Genomic DNA, 9,121 nt, shown 5'->3' with positions numbered 1-9,121 from the left:
TCTGCTTCTAACCCTTTCTAAATAGATCTTTCTATCAAAATGCCTTAAACCCAGTTTTTGTCCATATTTAGACATATATTTATGATACTCTTGGAAAAATAGAAACTTCTGAGAGAAATGACACAGGAAAAGAACAGGTGCTTTTTGGGGAATGAAAATCAGAAAGGTTTTTGACTTCTCACTAGCAACACTGGATGCTGGAAGACAATGGAACAATGTCTTCAAAGTTCTGAGGCAAAATCGTTTTGATTATTGGGTTCTATACCCAGCCAAACCACCAGTCAAGCAGAGAAGAGAAGGACATATCTAGCATGTAAGTAATGATAGTTTATAATTCTGAAGAAGGTAATTGAGAGTGAACTCCAGAAAAATGGAAAACTTCATGAAGGATGAAGGCTCCTAGGTGAGACCCAGGAAACAATGACTCTCACCTGGAAGGGCAGAGGGGCATGTCAGCAGGCAAGTGGGCAGTGGCTAAAGAGCAAGCTTTCCAGATGGGAGCAGAAATTCAGACACAGCTGGGTGGATGTCTCAGGAAAGAAAGAAAGATTGGTCCACAAGTGGAGATATTTATATAATTATGATCACATAAATCCTGCATTATAGATTATAGGTTATTAACTCTTATAGTCAGTCTCTAGACACCCCTACTTAAGGCCTAATTATGGCTGCAGAGAAGAACAGAAATGTTATCAATTTTGACAATGGAAAGTAGCATTAACAGATACAGGGATGTGGAATGGGAGGGGGTATGGAGGAAGAGGGAAGGACAGAGCCCACGATATCTTTATCAAACACATATGAAGTTGCCAAAATGAGAACTAAACATTGGGTATATTATTTAGCACAACAAATGTAACCAATACACAAACCTTAAAGCTGTATTAGCAGTTGGAAAGAGGGAGGTAGATAAAGTGGAAGAGGAAACTGTAAGGGAACCAAATGTCATGCACAACAGGGAGTAATAAGTTATTGTTTAAAACTGATAAAAAGAAAAATAGAGGGGCACTGGGTGGCTTAGTTAGTTAAGCGTCTGACTTGAGCTCAGGTCATGATCTTGGGGCTGTGGAATCGAGCCCTAGGGAAGGCTCGCTGCTCATGGGGAGTCTGCTTCTCCCTCTTCCTCATGCTCTCCCTCCCCCCTCTCAAATAAATAAATAAAATCTAAAAGAAAAAAAAGAGAAAAATAGACATATAACCCTATTATAATTAAAAAGATCAACACCAGAACATTATAAATAGATAAATAAATAAGCATACATTATTAAAACGATTATGTGTGGGGAGAGGGGTTAGGCATTGAGAATGAAAAAGGTAAGATTGTGGTTTTTTACTATAAACCCTTATGATATTACTTATTTTATCATGTACATGTAGTGCTTTGAATATACATATTTTAAACAGCTCTTGTGAAATCCTTTTAGTTGACTGGCTATTTGAACATTCCAGTCTGTCCTGGTGATGGTGGTGGGATGGATTGTAATCAAAGAAAACTGGTTTGCCCCTAGGCATACACAGATGGGAAGAAAGGGTGTGGGGAAGGTGGCCATCGGAAAGACCTTCTCAGCCAGGGAGCAGAATGGATTGAGTTTTCCAGGAAGGTGTTCTACAGATTAAGAATATACAAATGAACTTCTCTACCAATTAAAATAATCACAGAAGTCCAAAGAGGCAAATCTGGAGTAGCAGGTGATTGAGATGTGGGGTAGCTGGAGTAAACCAGGGGCAAATTAGAAGATTGCCTGATCCATCATTGCAGTGAGCAGGAGATGTAAGCCAAAAATACTTACCAGTCAGTTAGCTCAGCCTTAAATGCTACTGAATGTGGGCCAGGCTAGACAGGAACTATGCGGGGTTAATCTTGATTTGAATCTAGGCAATGGGGAATGGAAACTTATGTTTCTCTACCAAGCGATAAGCTTTTGGTTCTTATGCACAATTTCCATTTTGCCTTCTCATTCCGCATACCACTGATTTTTACCAATTGCTCTTGTAATTGACTTTTGCTACTGGAAGAAACTCCTAGAATGTTGGAATTTCTCTATTACATGTTTTACCCCAAAGAATGTGTCAATCAGCGCCAAAGCAATAGTCTTGGGGCAGACAGCCAACTTGCATCTGATGACAGCATTGCAGTAGAGGTCGCAATATGCTGACTTCAGAGTGAGCACAAGACTCAAGACAGAGATCCTGGAGGGACAGCCTGGGGCAGATGGGACGGGCAAGCAGGGTATTTGCCTCATAGCTCAGAGAAGGCTACTGGCTGGAAAATACTAACCCTTTGTTCTTTCCTGTTCCCCCATGTGGGTGAAATGTTGCTCATAACTGGATTTCTAAGTCTGATAGCCTAAAGCAAGCTTTGGCCCGATGACTTTTATGGACATTTGTGTTTACTTCATCAAAGTGGAAGTAATAATAAGAATTATAGGAATTTGGGATCCCTGGGTGGCTCAGCGGTTTAGCGCCTGTCTTTGGCCCAGGGCGCGATCCTGGGACCCCAGGATCGAGTCCCATGTCGGGCTCCTGGCATGGAGCCTGTCTCTCCCTCTGCCTGTGTATTTGCCTCTCTCTCTCTCTATGTCTATCACAAATAAATAAAATATTTAAAAAAAAAAAGAATTATAGGAATTCAGGGGTTTTAGCAGTAAAGTTTGGGGTTTTTGTTTTTGTTTTTGTTTTTCCAGACTGCTTTTGCAAGAGTTTAAGACTTAGGAGTGTGGCTAGGACACTCAGACAGCCTCTGATGCTTTATGGTGTGTTGAGATTGACGGTTTTCAAATGAGCTCAGAGTTTCTAAATTCCTTGAAGCCATTCTAAGACCTTCCTTGAAAGAACACTTGGCCCCTGTACACATATTTACTATGTCTCTCCATCATTGGCAGGGTTGGTTCCAACACTACATCAGGAAATGGGATTCTGGGGCACAGAAGTAATACAGAAAGGCATCAGTGGATTCCAGAGTCACCTATTCAGACAAATCAAACAGGAAGTCAGTTCTATGGTCTATTTGGTTTAGTAATAGCAGGAACACTATTTCTCCAATCCATCAAGTTCCTGGTTCTCAGACAACTTCCATCAAATCCTTGGCAGCACATATGCAAGACTAAGAAGTTGCAATTCTCTAGCAGGGGAAAAAGGTTCCTGATAAAGGGTCTTGTCTGTCACCGGTCCATGGGTACTTTTGGGATTCTTCATTTTACGGGCCTTGGAAACCATTTCAGCGTTTTCCTTAAGACTTATTAGTGTTCTTTCCCTCTGATGGAATGGAGGTTGATGAGAAGGGTGGAATTCGCTACCAAGAATCACTGTGGCCTGAGCTCCAGAGGGCTCTACCTTCATCTCCCTTCACTTTTCTTTGTTACCTTTGTGGGAAGCTTATCTGCAGCAATCCTCCCATGCCCTTCGGTAGACTTGGCATCAAGCAACATGGAGGTTTCCAAGCTCTCCAGCGGCAGAGACCTAGGCTGTCACTGGGGAAGCTGCACCTGGACTGGACCCATTTGTACTGATGGCACTGGGTCCTGCACTATCTGTGCAGCCCTAAAAATAGCTCTCAATTAACATTGCATTTCAAGAATTGGAAAATTTCCCAGAAGTCCATTCTTTTTTCCTTTTCTATTTCATTACATTTTGCAGTAATAATACACAAGCCTGCAGAAAACATGACGGGTAATGAAAAAATGTAATTAATATAAGCAGTGTAAAGCATGTTTTTTTTCTCTGTTGTCCTTGCAGAAAATTGCTGCTTTAAACCAAGCAGGATGTGAAAATGCATAAAACCCCCCTTTAATCTGCTGTGGTTTGTAAATATCTTATGCAAAGGAGTTTAAGTCAACTGTCAGATTTTTTTTTTTTTTTAACATTGTCACATATTCTTGTAAAAAATTTTTTTCCTACAGAACAAATTGAGTGATTGGGATAACGATTTTTGAGGGGAAAGGAATGGAGGTGATGGTGAGGATTCTCAACAATAAACCCCCAAACAGGAAGAACCTGCTTTTTAGAATCTCCGTCCTCTGTATTCCTCTGAACGGCGTTAAGTGTTCTGCTTGCTGTACACTCCATTTCGGTACAGTACTTGGGAAGAGGAAATTATTGCTACTATTTCACACCAATACACCCCATCCCATTAATCGAAATAAAGTGATAAAGAGGCCAAGAGGCTGTGGTAGATGCCTGCGCTCCTCAGACCATTTCGGCTCACTTATCTGTACCACTCACAATACGGAGAGGTGTGTGACTAGAAGGTCACAGTGGAATTTCAAAGCTGAAATACGAAACATTTTTCCCAAAACATCTTCCGAGGCCAGACAGGAAGATGCTTATGGTTTGTTTTCATTTGTTCTTTCCTTTCCTTTCCTTTTTTTTTTTTTTTTAACTGCAGCTGATGGTTATTGTTTATTTCTATCTTGATCTGGGTTCTAAAAGTTTCCCCATGGCCCTGGTGTGTGTGAACTTTTACATTTCACTTGGGAACTGCCAGCCTCGTCCCCTCGGTTGCTCTGGGATCCCCAGTGAAGGTAGGTGCCCCCAGCTGAGAAGCAGTGCCTCTCTCCTGTGGCGTTCTGGGCAGCCGCTCGGAGTCCCAGATGTAGGAAATGAAATAATCCACGCTCATACAGTCACAGAGTGCCCATCTGGCACCCAGGAACCTTGCGCCATAGAGGCACACAGGCGTGAGCTCACTTTTGTTATGGCATTTCATAAACAGAGCTGCAGCCAGCTAGAAAAGAAGGTCTTTGGGATGATAACAATTATTTTCCACTCCCTCCTTTTCGGCCTGTTCCTCTCTTACACACACACAGACACAGACACACACAAACACACACACACAGACACACACAAGTGTGCGCACATGTGCACACACAACCTTAACCTTTTTAAAACATGGGGGCCAAATAGAAAACAAAGAGATTCATCCTTCGAAAGGTAGCCTTTTTTTCCCAGAGGGTCTGAAGGAGAAATTTCGATTAACAGCTAAATCCCTCCCCACGACGTCTCTGTCCACATTATCGTTTTTATGCCCTTCCGTCCCAGGACTCACAGGCGATGGTGTGAAATGCGACCAGTCAACTCTTAGCTACCTCACTTCTTGTACATCACCCTAAAAATAAGGAAAAGCAGCAGCGGGAGGGATTTCATAAATCACACAACTACTGCACGGCTTTCTAGTCCTGAAACCAAATTCACAGGAGAGTCTAATAAATGACCTCAGCGTTTTTTCCCTTAGTTTCCTTTTAAGTGTCTGCCAAAGTAGGAGCAACAGAAGCCCGGTGAAGGAGGTGTTGGCTAGGGAACACTTTGAGCTGAGTGTGTGCGTGTGTGTGAACGAAGATTGGGGGGGGGGACTGTCCCCACAAACGCTCGCTGCGGACATTCCACCCCAAGTTATAATTAAAGAGCAAGGCCGATGTGTACACCAAGCCTGCTGGGCCAGGGTGTAATCGCTATTCCAGCTCCTCATTTAATCTATGGCTCTAACTCTATTATCTCTTAAAAACACAGATTTCTAAGAGACACGGCGCCCAATGACAACAACAGCAAGACACCCAATGGAGCAGGTAACTCAGGACACTGTGAAGAAGTCCAGGAACAAGGATGGGGTGTAGGTTAAGTCATGTGCTGATTTGGATTACCCTGGGATTAAAATGAGGGGGGAAGCCACCTTACATTGTTCACGTGATGTTGTTCCAAACTTCAATAAAAATCAGGTTGCATTACCTTTCCCAAATATCACACTCAGCTCTCAGTAGTCCCCACGTCCCAAAGAGATGTTTGCAAAGCCGCTAGATGTCTTGCCTTCTCATCGAAACATAGGCAGAAGCCTTCCCTGGCCCCTGGTGACCCAATGGCCCGAAGGAGAAATGAGGTGGCTGGAGGAGGTCCCAGCAGAGGAGAGGATCTCGGACTAGTGCAGGTCAGGGAGGAAAAAAACAAATGGATCTCTCCTCGGGGACCTCTGTTCACTCCTCTCAGGCACTGCCCCTGCCTTCTCAGAGAATGGGATCTGCTTGTTTGCGAATCCAAAGCACCAAGTGGGTAGCACAATGCGATGTTTGTAAATATGATAAACCATTACAATATTACAGCTTTTCATTTGGAAAGCCATTTAGGCAAGAAATGATTACTGACCCATGATATGTAAATGACGGAAAGGCAGACATTAGTATTTGGGTCAACTCGTGTATTTTTCAACCATGAAATGAAAATCTCAGTGTTCACATTCCAATTCATACATGAAAGCATCACGGTGCTATTAGTCGACTATTGTGTTAATTTATTATTGTCTTAGTTAATGTTTTCAGAGCCACCACGAAGTTCTGTCTCTACTTTCATTGCACCAATGTTGCAACTGAAAGAGGGGAACATAGTCCTCTGAGCAGGCTGGTTTCCTGAGGGAATTCTCCTTTAGTTGAGGAGAAACGAAGTGACTCTGAAGGACACGCTGGGGACCTTCTCCCCAAATATTTCAAATACGAGATCAGTCTATCACTTCCTTTTCTTTTGAGTTTGCAACACCACAAATATGTGTTGAACAATCAGGGGACCCGTGACAAGTTCCTAGGTGCCATTGGGGCCACTGAAGAATCCCCAAAGGACTTTTGTTTCCAAGGTGAAGCAAATGAGACTCGGTATGAGAATAGTGTTAAGAACTCAGGGGGAGAGAAAATTTAGGGAGGCTTCCCAGAGGAGGTGGAACTCAAGCTGGGTCTGAAGGGCAGTTAGTGTGTTCTAGGGCCAAGGAAGGAGAAAAGCCGTTCCAGGTAGACAGCCATCGGAAAGCTCCAGAGGATAGAGTTCCATGCCATGTGAGTGGATGTTCAACCAAGATGTTCTGCTGAAACAGAAGGTAGATGGTGAAGAGCCAAAGGTGTAGGAGATGTCGGGTTACACCAGAAATTACACGAGGTGGGTCACTGAAAACCATTCAGAATGAACCATCGGAAAACAGCTGGGGCCTCCACAGATTACATAGAAATGCAGCTGGAAGGCCAGCTGGGAGCCAGGACTAGCAATTTAAGGCTGAGGAAGGAGGGCCTGGAGTGAGGGTGTCTTGCCATGTGTGTTAGGAGAAATGGGAAGGAAAGGGTGGTGTGGTAGACCATGAATGGAAGGGTGAGGGATGCATCTAAATGCTGCATGTGGAAAAATAAATAAATAAATAAAATAAATAAATAAATAAATAAATACTGCATGCGGAAGAACAGATTTACTATCAACCCTTAAATTCAACGGTTTAAAGAGCAAAATGAGGATAGGGTGCAGAAAGTAAGGAAATGCTGATGTTTTGCCTTTTAATCTAATAAACTGGCTAGAGGGAACTCTCAGTACTTCCAGTGTGCAACTAAATCTCCTCTTCCTGTAACCTCGCACATCATAGCCCCAAGATTGGGTAGTGCTGAGATCTTGGGCTCCATTCAGCCTTGGCCCTTGGATCTGGGGTGTGCCAACACTGTAAAGACAGGCACTTAGTCAAATCCTTTGCTTGGGGGTTTCAAGGTCAAAAGAGATGTCCTGCCTGAGAGGGGATGTGAGGGCAGGATAGTTTTGAATAGGTCGGCTCCACCCATAGTTCTCAGTGGAGGTAATACTGCCCCCTACAGAGTGTTTTGGAAACTCCCAGCAGCATTTTTCAGATGTTGGAAAACGGGGTGGGAGCCAGGGCTGCGAGAGGTCTGCTGTTCACAGGACAGTCTTACACACTGAAAAATCATGCAGCATCCCACATGGCTTTTGAATGTCCTGCCAGGCATTCCTGTAGGTAAACCTGTTTATAATTATCTAAGCCTAAAACCTAATTCCAATTTACATATTTTACTGCCCTGTTTAATACACATTAAATTTTCCATGAATTTACAACTACCATGTATATTAAGGGAAGATTATATTTTGTTTTGTTCAAAACTTTGCCAAGAATTGGACACTGAGAAAATCACGTTGCTGGCAGCAATGCTGCTGTATGTGAGTGGCATTTGTGGCTGTCATTCCACACATCGATGCAAGCATTTGATTACTTTTTCATGCTTTCCATATGTACATGTTTAAATACACATTATTTTATTACGAATTACTTTCCTTTTGTTTCTTCTTTATATTATATTTAGGGTATTATATTAATTAGAAAATTGTGTCTACATAATACACTGTATTTAAAATATTTATGCTCTGTGAATTTTATTTAAGGATAGTAAAAGGGGGAGTCATAAAATATTTGTTACAAAAAAGAGATGTTGGTAAGTGTACTCTTTAATCTCCATCACCTATTCAGAGAGTTCACTAACCGTGATGAGCACTAAGTAATGTACAGAATTGTTGAATTGCTATACTGTACACATGAAACTAATTTAACACTGTATGTTCACTGTGCTGGAATAAATAAAAAGTTTAATTTAAAAAAGAAAGAGATGTTGGGTTTGATGGGTAAGAACCATAGAGTCTGAAACACAAGAAACTTAGGCGGCACCTCATGAGTGACCATCTTTAATTATTTTATTTATATTCATTCATATATAAAAATATATATAAATAAATATATAAGAAAATATATTTATATGTAGATAATGTAATCATTTAATTTATTTTATATGTTTTTTAATTTCTATTTTATTTATTTATATCAATCAGGAGATCTTTATTGAGCTCCTCTGGTAAGCCTACAGTGGTTAGAACACCATATCTTCATGTAGTAGATGAAAAAGTGCATGTCACAGATTCTTTTCAAAATCTTGTGTCTTAGATCTTGTTCTATCTGGGCCCAGTGGCTTACCACAGGCTAGGGTAGGCCAGAAGAGAGAGGATAAAGTGTAGTATCCTAGAAATTGCAGTCCTGGCAAATAATTGTAACTATAGTCCACGATGAATGGTCCAACAGCGGGAGCCTGAGAGCACATTCCTGGAAGGTCCAGCAGACGGGAGACTGTCAGCACTAGGAGCAATTGGGCAATTCCTGCAGCCCAAGCACCAGGTGGGGAGTTAGAGATGGGAGTCTGTGCCTTATAGAGAGGCCAGGTAACAGCAAATGACCACAACTGGGGTCCAGAAACAAAAGAACAAAGCTGAGAGCTAGCACTCAAGACATGGGTAAAGGTGAGACCAACAGTTCAAGGTCACAGGCCAGAGT

At 42.1% G+C, this 9,121-nt stretch overlaps 1 long non-coding RNA gene across 1 annotated transcript; it reads left to right on the top strand.

The window, feature by feature from the left end:
- Positions 1-264: 264 nt before the first annotated feature.
- On the top strand, positions 265-8,233 carry LOC119872278. The gene is made up of 3 exons (XR_005361306.1): positions 265-313; positions 3,900-4,069; positions 5,506-8,233. It is a non-coding gene; the product is annotated as an uncharacterized LOC119872278 (long non-coding RNA).
- The last annotated feature ends 888 nt before the right edge of the window (positions 8,234-9,121 follow it).

The sequence above is a fragment of the Canis lupus genome, chromosome 6, assembly GCF_011100685.1.
Source record: "Canis lupus familiaris isolate Mischka breed German Shepherd chromosome 6, alternate assembly UU_Cfam_GSD_1.0, whole genome shotgun sequence".
NCBI classification, from domain to species: domain Eukaryota; kingdom Metazoa; phylum Chordata; class Mammalia; order Carnivora; family Canidae; genus Canis; species Canis lupus.
This window is presented reverse-complemented; position numbering and strand designations above follow the sequence as displayed.